The following is a 15,309-nucleotide window of genomic DNA, read 5'->3' as shown; positions in this document are numbered from 1 at the left end:
CAAGCAAGCCTTATCACTAGCAGAAGTCTCAGGAGACAAGGACACTTTCCAGGGCATACAGCAGGCAACAGAATTCTGTATCCAATGGAATCCTGCAGCTGATGGAATTCTGGGCACAAGCCCAGAGCTACACTTGTTTGCTCTGTGCTATCTAGGGAAGATAGTTGTGGCTTCCTGGGACTAGTCACTAGTAGCAGCTCATACACAATCCCAAAGGACCAGATGGGAGATGCCACTTCTGCAGTTCTCATCACAGGATGGTGTGGGGCCACAGCACAAGTGCCAAGATCATTCTTGCATGCCTTCAGGTAGTTGGGGGCAGGCCCCCTCTGTACCCTGCAACTCTGGGGCTTCATTGCTGGTACTGTAACCCCTAGGATAACTCATACTCACCTGTGGGATCTAGAGGGTTCTACATACACTCTTCAGTTTCAGGCTGGTGACTGCTGGTCTGCAATCCCTGGAATAATTGTCATTCACCCTGTAAGACCTGGGTAAGGACCCCACTGTATTCTGCAGCTCCAGGACAGTGCCTAGTACTATATTTTTCAGAGTCATTGGAACACACTCTGCAGGACTTAAGGAAGAATCTACTTGCATTTCAGTTCTCTAGACCCATATCTACCAGTGTACAATCCCCAGTGTAACCTCTATTCACACTGTTGGACTGGGGGAAATTTCTCTTAACATCTCCCAGGTCTGGACCTTGAGTTCTTGGCGCTATAAGCCACAGTGTTAGTCATGACCACACAATAGGACATGGGGAAAGTCCTACCCACATCATCTAATCTGAGGGCCATAGCTACTGGTACCGTCAGCCCCAGTATCACTCATGCTTGTTAAGAGAAGTGTACAGCCCTCTCTGTGTCCCACAGCACATTGCTGTAGCCATGAAAAATCCTAGTCTGACTGACACTCAACTCTGGGGACTAAAGGCATACTTTTGGAAGTTAATATACACTTTTTTAAAAAAAGATTTTATTTACTTGAGAGGTAGAGTTACAGAGAGGGAGAGACAGAGTGAAGGTCTTCTATCTGCTGGTCCACTCCCCAAATGGCAACAATGGCTGGAGCTGTGCCCATCTGAAGCCAGGAGCCAGGAGCTTACCCTGGGTGTCCCAAGCACCTGGGCCATCTTCCACTGCTTTCCCAGGCCACAGCAGAGAGCTGGATTGGAAGAAGAGCATCCAGGATAGAACTGTCACCCATATGGAATGCCGGAAACCTAGGCAGAGGCTTAGCCACTGTGTCATAGCGCTGGCCCCGTTAACGTGCACTTTATAGTTATGCTACCCCTCCACACACTGTTGCAGACTAGACAATTGTGGCTCTTACAGGCTTTTCTGACACTGATCATCACCAAAAAACATTATCAGAGGTTACATTTCTGGGCTTACCTAAAACCAAAGCCAGATCAACAATCCCAAGTGACCATACATTTCGTCTAAATAAAACTCTTTCCCCACAAGACCCATGCTGTAAAAGTAAGGAGGAACAGTTATGCCAGAGGTGCAGACATCAATCTTGGGACACAGAAAACATGAAGGCAGGATGAAACCTCCAGAAGAACACAAAATTCTCCAGAAACAGAACCCAATCTGAAAGAAGTCTATGAAATGCCTGAAAAGGATTTGAAAAATAATACTAAGGAAACTCAATGAGATGCAAGAGAACACAGATAAAAGTTTAAAGAAATGATATGAAATAGACATTCAGTAAAGAAATCTAAGTCATTAAAGAGAACAAAACCAAAACTTCAGAGCTGAAAACTTCATTCAATAAAATCAATTCAACTAGGAGCTACAAAAGCAGATTTGATCAAGTGGAGGAAAGAATCAGACCTGGAGACAAGACTTAAAATAATCCAATCAGAAAAAAATAACTCCAAAAACAAAAGCCTAAGTGATGTACTGTTAAATGAATACATATTCATATTATATGGATACTTGGAGAAGAAAAGGAAAAACATTGAGAATCTACCAAATGATATAATCATTGAAAATGTCAAAATCTTGAAACAGATATGGACATTGAGATATTGGAAACTGAAAGGATTCGACCCACACTCAAAAAGTTCTTCTCCAAGGCATGTTACCATAAAACTGTCAAAAGTTAAAGGAAAGTGGCCGGTGCCACGGCTCAATAGGCTAATCCTCCACCTGCAGCACCGGCACCCTGGATTCTAGTCCCAGTCGGGGTGCCGGATTCTGTCCCGGTTGCTCCTCTTCCAGTCCAGCTCTCTGCTGTGGCCCAGGAAGGCAGTGGAGGATGGCCCAAGTGCTTGGGCCCTGCACCCGCATGGGAGACCAGGAGAGGCACCTGGCTCCTGGCTTTGGATCGGCGCAGTGCGCCGGCCACGGCGGCCATTGGAGGGTGACCCAATGGCAAAGGAAGACCTTTCTCTCTCTCTCTCACTGTCCACTCTGCCTGTCAAAAAAAAAAAAAAAAAAAGTTAAAGGAAAGGAGAGACCCTAAAGGCAGTAAGAGAAAAAAAAAGCCAAGTTATATATAAAGGAAAAGCAATTAGACTTATTCTCAGAAGTCCCACAGGGCAGAAGAGAAGGGGGATGATATACTGAAGATCTCAAAAAGAAAAAAAGAAAAAAACTTCCAATGAAGATTATATCCAATAAAAGTATCCTTTAGGAGTGAAGAAATAAAGTATTTCCCTGATATGGAAAAGCAGAGCATTCATCCCCATTCAAGCTACCTCACAAGAAATCCTGAAGGAGTCCTATATTAGAAGTGAACATATGGGAACACATGACAGTACCAAATCCACTAACACAGCAGATACAATCAGTAACCAATCAACAAAATGTCAGGAGATACTTCTTATCTATAAATGTTAACCTTCAATATAAATAAGTTGCGTGGTCAAAAGCTATAGGTTGAATGAATGGACTATAAATACCCAGCTCTGTGCTGCCTACAAGAGACTTACTTCAAAGGTAAAGATACACAGACTGTAGAAGGGCTAAAAGAGGATATACCATACAAATGGAAACCAAAAACTAACAGGAATAGCTATACACATCAGACAAAATAGACTTTAAATTGAGAACTGTACTAAGAAAGCATATTTTATATTGATAAAACATTTGATTTGGGGCCAGCACTATGGCAAAATGGGTAAAGTGGCCACCTGCAATGCCAGCATCCCATATCTGTGCCAGTTCTAGTCCCGGCTGCTCCTCTTCTGATCTAGCTCTCTACTATGGCCTGGGAAAGCAGTGGAAGAGGATCCAAGTCCTTGGGTTCCTAAACCCAAATGGGAGACCCAGAAGAAGTTCTTGATTGCTTGCTTCAGATTTAGCCCAGCTCTAGCCATTGCAGCCACTTGGAGAGTGAACCAGCAGATGGAAGACCTCTCTCTCTCTCTGCTTCTGCCTCTAACTCTGCCTTTCAAATGAACAAATACTTAAAGAAAAAAAAGAACTGATTCAACAATAAAATATATATGCACCCAACACAAGACCACCCTGATATACACAGCAAATATTACAACTAAAAGGGAAATATAATATACCCAACACATTAATAGTGGGGGACTTCAGCACCCCACCATCATCAATGGACAGGTCAGTCACACAGAAAAAAAGTCAAAGGTACTTTGGAAATGAACCATACTATTGAACAAGTGTACTTAACTTACTTACAGAACATTTCACCCAAAGTTCTAGAATATACATTATTTTCATTAGCACATGAAACATTTTCTAGGATAGACCATATATTAGGCCACAAATCATGTCTCAGTAAATTTAAAAAGGTTGAAATCATATCATGTTATCTTCTCAGACCAAAAAGGAATAAAAAACAAGAACATTTACATATACATGGAAAGTAAACAATATTCTACTGAATGACCAATGGGTCACTGAAGAAATTAAAAAGGAGGAGTAGCAGGTTAAGTCACCACTTTTGTTGCTGGTATCCCATATGAGTGCCACTTTGAGTCATTGAACTGAAACTAAAACCAAACAAAGCAACAACATAAGAGAAAACTACAGGTCAATACCCTTGGTAAACACAGATACAAACATTTTCAACATAGATGCAAAAATTTTCAACAAAGTATTAGCAAATTGAGTCCAATACTACATTAGAAAGATCACACATCATGATTAAGTGGGATTTATCCCAGGGATGTAAGCGTGGTTCAACACTTGAAAAAAAATTCAATAAGCATAAATCCAACAGAATGAAGAACAAAAAACGATATGATCTTAATACATACCGAGAAAGCATTTTACAAGATTTAATATCCCTTCATCATTAAATTCCTTCCACAGATTAGAAATAGAAGGAATGTACTTCAAAATGTTAAAGGCTATAATTGACAAACCAACAGCTCATATCATTCTGAGTGGGGAAAAGCTGAACATACTCTCTCAGATCTGAAACAAGACAAGGAGATGCACTTTCACCACTCTTAACTCCATGTAATATTGGAAGTATTAGAATAATTAGAGAAGAGGGAGAAATAAAGGGCATAGAAATTGGAAAGGAGGAAATCAGAATATCTGTTTGCAGATTACATGATGTTGCACACGGAAAACCCTAAACACTGCACTAGAAAGCTATTAGAACTGGTAACTCATTAATGTCACAAGATACAGAAAATCACAAAAATGTAGTAGCAATTTTTATATCTCAGCAATGATGTTGCTGGAAGAGAAATCCCATTCACAATAGCTTAAAATCAGATATTTCATAATAAATTTAACAAAAGAAGTGAAAGATCTCTACAATGAAAATTGTGTGACACTGATGAAAAAATAAAATCAAGGACAAAAGGAGGAAAGAGATCATGCTGATGGATTATAAGAATCACTATTGGGGCTGGCTTTGTGGAGTAGTAGCCTAAGCCTCCCACTGTGGCACTGGCATGCCACGTGGGTTCCAGTTTGTGTCCCAGTTGCTCCTCTTCCAATCCAGCTCTCTCCATATGGCCTGGGAAAGCAGTGGAAGATGGCTCAAGTGCTTGGACCCCATACCCAAGTAGGAGACCCTGAAGAACCTCTGGGATCCCGGACTTGGATTAGCACAGCTCCAGACATTGCTGTCATTTGGCAGATTTAGTAACTTTCTCTCTGTCTCTCCCTCTCTCTATAACTCTGCCTTTCAAATAAAACCTTTTAAAAAAATAACATTAAAATGTCCATACTACCTAAAGCAGAAAAAGATCCAAAACCCAGAATAGCCAAAGTGATCCTGAGCATAAAAAGAAAAAAACAACAACAACAAAACAAGCAAGGGGCATCATAATATCTGATTTCAAGACATACTGAACTAGCAATGCAAATAGCATCTTACTGGTATAATAACCAGCCCATAGATCAATGGAATGAGATACAGAGCCCAAAAATAAATCTACCTACATACAACCAACCGATTTTTGAAAAAGGTGCCAAAAACATGCATTGGAGAAAGGATAGTTTTCTCAAAATATCATGCAGGCAAAAGCGAATATATGTATTTAGAAGAATGAAATTAACCCCACCACCACCACCATAAACCAAAATCAACTCAATATGGATTAAAGATATAAATGTAAGTCCAGAAATTTCTAGAATAAAACATAGGGGAAGTGCTTCAAAGCATTGGTAATAACTTCTTGGCTAAGACCCCAAAAGTACAGGCAACAAAAGCAAAACTAGACAAATAAGATTATATCAAACGCAGAAGCTTAGGCACAGCCAAGGAAACAATAGAGTGAAGGCACATTCACCAGAACAGGTGAAAATACTTGAAAGCTATTTACCAAAGGACTAATAATCCAGAATATATTATCAACTCAAAAACAAAATCAATTAAGAAATAGTCCAAGAACTCAAAATGTTCTGAAAAGAAGAAATATACATGACCACTAAATGTAATACAAAATTGCTGGATAACACTAGCTATAAGGGAAATGCAGTTCAAAACCACAATATCACCTCACCCCTGTCAGAATGGCTATTGTGAAACAGAGCAACAAATGTTGATGAGGATGTAGACAGGGAACTCTTCTACACTATTGATGGGAATGTAAATTATTGCAGCCACTGCTAAAACAGTATGGCAACTTCTTAAAATACGGAAGTGGAACTTCCATATGATCAAACAATCCCACTACTGGGTATAGACCTAAAAAACATGAACTTCATATCAAAGAGATATCTGTTCCACCATGTTTATAGCAGCAGTTTTCACAACAGCCATAGGGAACTAACCAAAGTATCCATCATCAATGAATGGATAAAGAAAATGTGGTATATACACACAATGTGATAAGATTCAGCTATAAGAAAATGAAATCCTGTCACTTGCAGCAAAACAGATGGAACTTGAAGACATCATGTTGAATGAAATTAGCCAGACACAATACTGTATGTTCACTCTTATATGTGGAAGCTAAAACACATATAAACACAGAACACTGATCACTAGAGATTGGGAGAGATTAAAGGATATTTGGGTTAAAGGAAGGAATCTGGGTGTGGTTCACTAATTGTGAGAAAGGATATGAAATGTTAATGATGGAAATGTGATGAGGGCTACATGGAGCTCTTTATATTACTACTTCACAGTTTTTATTGTGTAAATTTAAAATGACTGATATAAAACATTAAAAATGCCCAGTCAAATAATAATAGGAGAGATAAATGAAATCACATTGGATTTTGATAACAACTGAAACTGGCGGTGATGAGCACGTGCCAGTCCATGATGCTACTTTAGTGTAAATGTGAAGTTCATCACAGAGGAAGATAAAAGTGCAACATCCACTCAAACATCTTTATCATAATCACAATTTTGAATCAGGAAATTTAGTGATAAGAAGTGTCAAGAGGAATGGCCATCTCAATGGAGAAGAAAATTTAAGGTTTTTTTATGTAATCAAGTTTACTTTTATTCTTCTAATCATTAATAATGCAAATCTCTGTGATAGATGAAAATAAGGAAAGTGGGGCCGGCACTGGCGCAGCGGGTTAATGCCCTGACCTGAAATGCCGGCATCCCATATGGGTGCCGGTTCTAGTGCTGGCTGCTCCCCTTCCAATCCAGCTCTCTGCTATGGCCTGGAAAAGCAGTAGAAGATGGCCCAAGTCCTTGGGCCCCTGCACCCATGTGGGAGACCCAGAAGAAGCTCCTGGCATCAGATCAGTGCAGCTCCAGCTGTTGCGGCCAATTGGTGAGTGAACCAGCAGATGGAAGACCTCTCTCTCTCTGTCTCTACCTCTCTGTGTAATTCTATCTTTAAAAAAAAAAGAAAGAAAAGAAAAGAAGGAAAGTATGCATGGCCATCAAGTAAATGCAAATTAAAACCGCAAAGGTAACATTAGGGTCAGGCATTTGGTACAGTGGTTAAGATGCTACTTGATGGGGCTGGCGCTGTGGCATAGCCGGTTAAAGCCCCAGACTGTAGCACCAGGATCCCATATGGGTGCTGGTTCATGTCCTGGCTGTTCCTCTTCCGATCCAGCTCTCTGCTGTGGCCTGGGAAAGCAGTAGAAGATGGCCCAAGTCCTTGGGCCCCTGCACCCACGTGGGAGACCTTGAAGAGGCTCCTGGCTCCTGGCTTCACATCAGCTCATCTCTGGCTGTTATGGTCATTTGGGGAGTAAACCAGCAGAATGGAAGACACCTCTCTCTCTTGCTCTCTCTCTTGCTCTACTTCTCTCTGTAACTCCTCTCTTTCAAAATAAATAAAATTATTCTTTAAAGTGAAAAAAAGATGCTACCTGAGATACCCATATCCCATATCACAATGCCTTTTTTGTTCATTTTTACTTATTTGAGAGGTAGAATTATAGAGAGAGGGAGGGAGAGACAGCGAGAAAGATCTTCCATCTTCTGGTTCACTCCCCAAATAGCCACAACAGCCAGAGCTGAGCCAAGCTGAAGACAGGAGTCAGGAGCTTCTTTGAGGTCTCCCAAGAGAGTACAGGGGCCCAAGCACTTGTGCCATCTTCTACTGCTTCCCCAGGCCACAGCAGAGATCAGAAAAGGAGCAGCTGAGACTCCAACCAGCACCCATACAGATACCAGCACCATTGGTGGAGACTTAGAATACTATGCTGCAGACACAGCTCCCAGATACCTGTGTTTGTTTGTTTGTTTTTTTTTTAAGATTTATTTATTTATTTGAAATTCAGAATTATAGAGAGGAGGAGAGGCAGAGAGCAAAAGAGAGGTGTTCTATCCGCTGGTTTGTTCCCCAGTTGGCCACAACGGCCAGAGCTGCACTGATCTGAAGCTAGGAGCCTGGCGCTTCCTCCAGGTCTCCCATATGGGTGCACGGGCCCAAGGACTTGGGCCATCCTTCACTGCTTTCCCAGGCCACAGCAGAAAGCTGGATTGGAAGTGGAGCAGTCAGGACTTGAAGTGGTACCCATATGGGATGCCAGCACTGCAGGCAGCAGCCTTACCCATTATGCCATAGCACCAGCCCCCAAGAATGCCTGGTTTTGAGTCCTGTTTCTGGCTAATGCACACTGTGGGAGGCCAGCAAATTATGGTCCAAGTACTTGGCTGTTGTGGGCATTTGGGGAGTGAACTAGTAGTTACAATGACCTTTGTGTCTGTCTCTTTCTCTGTATCCCCTCCTTTCAAATAAAAATAAGTATTTAAGAGATATTATATACCTAACAGAATGAGAAACAGTGGCAATATCAAATACTAGTAAAGATATGGAAACATGAAATCACTCATACACTGCTAGTGGGATGAAAAATGGTAGAATATCTCTGGGAGAGTTCTGCAGTTTCTATAAGACTAACATGCAATTTATCACATGGTCCAGCAAATGCACTATTGGTCACTATCCCCACAAAAATCAAAACTTATATTCATATAAAAATCTATACATGAATACCAATGAAAGTTTTAATCATAAAAGCTAAAAACCAGGAATGAAGATGTCTTTGAATAGTTGGATGATTAACCAAACTATATAGTAAATCCATAAACAGATAATTAGCTAGCAATAACAGAGAAAAAACTATTGATTCATGAAATAGCTATGATGAATCTCTAGGAATTCAGAAAGTGAAGAATATACCAACAAGGTTATATATTGTATGATTTCACTTTATGTAACATTTTTGAAATGATGAAATTTTGGGAATAGACAAGAGATTAGTGGTTGCCAGTATTTAAGAACCTCAAAAGGAGAATAGAAAGGAAGTTGATGTGGTTTTAACAGATTGACTTGGCAGATCCTTGTGATAGCTTAACTTTGGTGGTGATATGTAAACCTACCCATGTAATAAAATTGTATATAACTAAATACACACACAAAGGAGCACAAGTGTAACTGGGCTGGTATGAACAGGATCAGTGGACTGTGACGAACCCAGCTGTGATGATGTGATATAGTCTAACAAGATGACCCCACTGGAGGAAACAGGTAAAGGGTATATGGGATTTCTGTTATTTCTTACAGCTCCATGAGAATCTAAAATGATCAACAAACGTTAACTAAAAATAAGGATCAAAACCAGCCAAGTGTTCCTAGACTGCCTTTTTAATCTATTCAAGACCTTGTAGATGTTTTTGACATGGTTTTGGATGAAATTATAATGCAAAAAGGTTGTGATCTTTCTATTAATGGGAAAGATTTGCATCCTTTTAGCAAGTTATGCCGTCAGCTTGAAGTCTCCAAACACATGTCTTAACTTTACCGGGTAGATTTTTTAATATGTAAATGGATATTTCCCCACAAAGCTCTTGTAAAGACCAAAAATGTATCTCAAGTGCCCAGCTTGTAGTAGCTACCTAACAATTTCCCTTCACATTGGGGATAATTTTTTCATGTGTAGATTCTTTTAAATATTTGTTTGGAAGGCAGAGTTAGAGAAAGATCACCCATCTGCTGGTTCACTCCTCAGAAAGCCACAACAGCCAGAACTGTGCTAATCCGAAGCCAGGAGTCAGGAGCTTCTTTTGGGTCTCTCACGTGGGTGCAGGGGTCCAAGGACTTGGGCCAAATTCTACTGCTTTCCCAGGTCATCGCAGGGAGTTGGATCAGAAGTGGAGCAGCCAGGACTCGAATCAGTGCCCATATGGGATACCGGCACTGAAGGCGGTGGCTTTACCCACTATGCCACAGCGCCAGCTCCATGTGTAGATTTTATTAAGGGCCTCTGCTTTATCCCTTTTCATTCCCCTCCCCATTTTTTTAAAAAAACATTTTTTTGAAAAGCAGAGTTTTATATATATATATAGAGAGAGAGAGAGAGAGAAAGAGAGAGAGAGAGAGAGGTCTTCCATCTGCTGATTCACTCCCTAGATGTCCTCAAGGGCCAGGGCTGTGCCTGGCCAAAGCCAGGAGCCTGGAATTCTCTCCAGGTCTCCCACATGGGTGCAGGGACTCATCTTCCTGGGCCACCTTCCGCTTTTTTCCCCCAGGCACATTAGCAGGGAGCCATATCAGAAGTGAAATAGCCAGGACTCAAACCAGCACCCATATGGGATGCTGGCATCACTGGTGACAGCTTATCCCGCTGTACCACCATGCCAGTCCCTACTTTCCCTTTTATCTTTGGGAATTATCTTATGTATCAGTGTGTCTCCAGTTACACGAGTATATTTGGTATAGTAAGATCTCTGGTTAATAAATTAAAATTTGGAGAGAAATTTAAAAAAACGAGTGGTCCAAAAGAGATACTGAATTATCTGAGTTTTCAATTATCTATCCTCTTCTTTGCTAAGTGAAGTATATGAAAATCAAGAATTGATGGCATTGAAATTAATGGTAATTTAAAAAGCTGAACAAGTAGGTCATTAAAAGTGAATATAAATTTTCACTGTAGTTGCTCATCAGTTCTCATTTATCATCAAGGACACCTGTTGATTTAAAAATGTGGAAGTACTCAGTGAGAGCTTGTTCTGGCCTTGTAATGAGAAGTTATAAAAATAACACTGTTGCACCATCAGCAATTGTGTGAATACCCGGATCCATCCACTTTCAGGAAGCAGACAATGAACTTGTTTTGAAGGTAAAATGAGAAAAATACTCGTGTAAAAAATAGGCCTTTTGGTAAAGATGAAATGTAGAAAACAAGAAAGGCATTTTGGTGGCATAGGCAGATACACATAAAAATGACCACACAAAGTGACCAGGAGATCTGAGTAAAATGTCCTCTCCCTGTTCTCCTACACCCCCCCTCAAAATTTGAGGGCATTAAAGAAATGTACAATGCAGCTGTGGAGCCAAAAACATAGAACGCTTATTCTTTTTTTTTTATTTTTATTTTTTGACAGGCAGAGTGGACAGTGAGAGAGAGAGACAGAGAGAAAGGTCTTCCTTTGCCGTTGGTTCACCCTCCAATGGCCGCTGCGGCCGGTGTGCTGTGGCCGGTGCACTGCTCTGATCCAAAGGCAGGAGCCAGGTGCTTATCCTGGTCTCCCATGGGGTGCGGGGCCCAAGCACTTGGGCCATCCTCCACTGCACTCCCTGGCCACAGCAGAGAGCTGACCTGGAAGAGGGGCAACCGGGACAGAATCCAGTGCCCTGACCGGGACTAGAACCCCGTGTGCCGGCGCCGCAGGTGAAGGATTAGCCTAGTGAACCATGGCGCCAGCTAGAATGCTTATTCTTAAACCTGACTGTCCATGCATTTTCCCCTTTGAGGCATTTGTTAATATGTAAGATTTATATAGGGTCAAAATATTGAGGAAGTAAGAGCTGGGGAGAGAAAAGTAAGAGTCAAAGTCGGCTAAGGGCCCCATGAAACACCTAAAAATTTTAGTTAGTTCCCTGATGGCGTTTCTTAGAAATGAGGGGTAGACCAAAAATGCTCAAGTCTTCTAAAAACAGAGCCTCCGTCAATCCCTGAGTGAAAGGAGGTGGTCCGCCCATATCTTCCCTACCCAGCAGAAAAAAGACGCTCAAGAGAAAGCCTCCTGTTACTCACAATTTCCCACACACAGGTGTTTCAGATAGAGAGGTCATCAGACACAGGCTTAGACATTAGTATGTTCAAGAAAATAGAGTTGGGGAATTTAGCCAGAGAACCCCAACCTAAGCTAAAATGCAACTCAATCAACAAGAGTAACCACACAAAACCGTGAACGATCACCAGTAAGGTAGAACACAGAACTTCTAAAATACCTAGACAAACATAAAATGATAAAAGGAAAAATATTCAGAAAAGTGTACAACTGACCTATGCAACGAATACAAAGGTCCATTGTCTGTGAAAAAACCTCAGCAGAGACGCAAAGGGGCTAAACACTTTCGCGAGAAAGATACTGTCCACTGACTGCCAAAAGAACTCCAGCCACAGATTCAAAGAAGCTCCACCAAACCTCACAACAAATATCAAGATAAAAATAACAAAAGCCTGTAATGTAAGCCGGCTCCGCCAGCCGTCGCGCTACCAGAACTCCAAACCCACAGTCACACATAACGCTCATAAATGTCCCCAAGTCCTCCTGTAAGTCCGTTTGGGAGGATTGATTTCCCTTTACTCACTGGGGCGACAGACAGTGAGGAGCCAGTAGTAAACCGCACCCTCGGGTTCCAGTGCACAAGCTTGAAACAGCACGAGAGAAACTGAGCGCCGATGGCCCTTGAATGGCTCTTGGTAAGAGCAGCCGGCCGGTTCTCCGGTGCTGTTCCACGCTGCAGCTGCGTTAGGCGTGCATCGGCGCTCCCACCAGATTCCACTTAAGGAGTTCTGGCTGCGATGGTGGGAAGCCCTATCCCAGCGGCCACCCCTCGGCCACAGAATACTACTATTTTTCATGGGGAAAGGCAGCTTTCTGAACCCTCCCTACACTCGGCGTCTCGACAGCCAATACCTGAATTCGAAGACCCTGAGAACTCTTCGTTTTCATTCAAGAGGATTAAATCACTTATTGATTGTACTTAATAATGGATAATACACAGCTTGACTCCCACCTGTAATTTTATCTGGTACTATTATTCAATTTAACTGTATTGCACAGGATGTACCAACATTTTTATAATCAAATAATCTGTGTTCTTGCTTGGATGACTCCTATAATGGTGAGCTTCTGGAGGTCCCAACAGTAACTGTCAGAAGCTGAGGACAATGGCTTCTCTGAGTAGCTTGTGTCGCTCCCCCTCTTCGTGGAGGAACGACACAGGACCCTGAGCTGTTCTTTCGTCTGCTCGGCCCTTCCCGGGTTTGCTGCTGGTCCTTCCCGGGTTGGCTGCCGTCCCTCCACCTCCGTGGAGGGGCGGGCCCCCCTGCCACTTTCCCCACTTTCGCGGGGGAGCGGCAAACCGCTGGCCTGCTCTCTCGGGGGCTGCTCAGATGTTCCTCAGGTGTTCCCCTTAGATGTTCCTGGTGCATGTTGTCTCTCTCCTCCTTTATAGTCCTCTTCCACCAATCCCAACTCTGCTACCCACATGCCGAGTACGCTGCTCTCCTCCAATCAGGAGCAGGATCAGCTCCTGCAGGTTATTGGTCGAACTGGAGGCACCTGTGTAGAAGTTGTTTACTCTTCTCCCAGCGCCATATTGTGGGAGAGCAGATGCATAGAATAAGTCTTAATTCCAGTAACTTAGTCTAGTCCGAGTTGCTCCCCACAGCTTGTAAATAAATTCCGGATGGAACCTGGCATCACTGTGAAGAATTCTAACTTCACACTTTCGGAGTTTACCAGGATGGCTTCATAGTGGACTAACTTTTCAGAGCATATGTTATAAAGAAATGTATTCAGCATCATGATCAGACTATTCCCTTTAGCAGTTGACAGTATGAGCATGTGCAAAGGAAAAAACCTACTTTGAAATCTTTTGTTGGAACTCTTTACACCTTTACAGAACAGAAACTAAAGTAACCTGTTACACAATTAGTTGGGAATACAGTCTTAGAAGCCTATACCAGAGTGATAAGAGGCAGACTACTGTTAATGGACGAAGAAGAAAATGAAGAACTGACTTCGTAAAAGAAAGAAAAATCCAGGGTGGCCAAATCTGAGTTACAGGGGAGCCCCCTGACTTTTGTAAAGTAGGGCCTCAATCAGGTTCTTAGAGTAAATATCCGAGAAAAATTCCCCATGTGCTTCCAGCAAGTGTTGGGGAGCAGATGGAATGAACCGTTCTGAAGTCTGCTAGAGGATTCTTCTCCTTAACAAAGCCCGAGTCCAGGAGAAACTAATTAACCAGACCCTAACTGCCAGGGCCTGGGGGAGCCTAACTGACTACATTGGGGAAGGGAAACGCCCACTTCAGCCCACTCTAGCAGTCCCCAGGTGTGGGGGGTCCCAGTCCCGACATGCAGACTCACCAAAGACCTCATCACAAGCTCCCCTCCAGGCAGACTTTCCGAGCCAGCAAGTGAGACTTGGGATCAGTAACTGTGAATGTCGCTTGCGCTTCTAAACTCATGGAAATTTCTTTTGTGACCAACCCTGTAGCAGAGCCAATTCTTGGAAACAATATGAGTCCATGAAATATTGGCGTCCACACTTGAGCGTTCAGCCTTCAGCAGGGCCTGTGACTAGCCAGAATCAGATTCTGAGTTACCTGCAGAGGAGGGGACAGCTTGCTTCAAAAGCCTGAAGGTTTGTGGGGTGGTTGAAGGGTAGAGAAGGGGCCTCCTAAAGTTTACATGTAGCATGCTTATCTTCCATAGACTGTCAGGTGCCATTCAATCTGTTTTTTTTTTTTTTTTAAACAACTCGTTTATTTATTTTGAAAGAGAGAGAGAGCTTCCATCCATTCCCAAATGGTGGCTATGGCCAGGGCTGGGCCAGGACAAACCCAGGATCCTGGACTTCCTTCCAGGTCTCCCTGTGGGTTCAGGGGCTCAAGCACTTGGATTATCTTCCACTCTTTCACAGTTACTTTTTCTGGCTCATTTTCAGGGAGCCAGATCAAAAGTGGAACAGCTGGGACTGCAATCAGTGTTTATATGGGACGCTGGGATTGCAGGCAGCGGCTTAACCAGCTGCTCCACAACACTGGTCCCGGCATTGGATCTTTGAGGTCAAGGGCCTCAGGGGAAAAACAGCTTGCACAGCCACCTGGGTAAGTTACAAAGCCTTACTCTAAATCCTGCTCAAAACTGGCAAAACCTTTGGTAAATGGGTCAAAGGAGCCAATGAAATTATATGGATATTACCCTAAAAATCTAGAGGCTCACTAAGTGTTCAGTGGCTTTCCTGTGGCAGTAGGGACCAGATGCCACAGCTCACCTGGTTTTTTGGAAGCAATCTCTTGGCATAACCCAGGCCACAAGGCATCCATAACTTTCACTAAGATGGCAGGCCTCTGTATGTTAGTGGGATTAATTTCTACCTTCTGGCACACACATATCATTGAAAGCTGTCTAAACTGGTTGC

General features: G+C 42.5%; 2 long non-coding RNA genes across 7 annotated transcripts in view; one reads left to right on the top strand and one right to left on the bottom strand.

Annotated features, from left to right (window-relative positions):
• Positions 1-14,094, bottom strand: part of LOC149122371 (uncharacterized) — a 53,632-nt gene extending 39,538 nt beyond the window's left edge. For 2 of the 3 annotated variants that reach the window (XR_016220158.1, XR_016220159.1), the window contains exon 1: positions 12,467-14,094. This is a non-coding gene — a long non-coding RNA (uncharacterized LOC149122371). The remainder of the gene's footprint in view (positions 1-12,466) is intronic. The other variant, XR_016220160.1, reaches the window with a different exon arrangement.
• Positions 14,095-14,170: 76 nt separating this feature from the next.
• Positions 14,171-15,309, top strand: part of LOC149122370 (uncharacterized) — a 132,424-nt gene continuing 131,285 nt past the window's right edge. For all 4 annotated transcript variants that reach the window (XR_016220153.1, XR_016220156.1, XR_016220154.1 and 1 more), the window contains exons 1-2: positions 14,171-14,529; positions 14,833-14,995. This is a non-coding gene — a long non-coding RNA (uncharacterized LOC149122370). The remainder of the gene's footprint in view (positions 14,530-14,832; positions 14,996-15,309) is intronic.

This window comes from Oryctolagus cuniculus, chromosome 14 (assembly GCF_051225735.1).
Source record: "Oryctolagus cuniculus isolate XC-2025 breed Fujian yellow rabbit chromosome 14, ASM5122573v1, whole genome shotgun sequence".
Classification (NCBI taxonomy): Eukaryota; Metazoa; Chordata; class Mammalia; order Lagomorpha; family Leporidae; genus Oryctolagus; species Oryctolagus cuniculus.
This window is presented reverse-complemented; position numbering and strand designations above follow the sequence as displayed.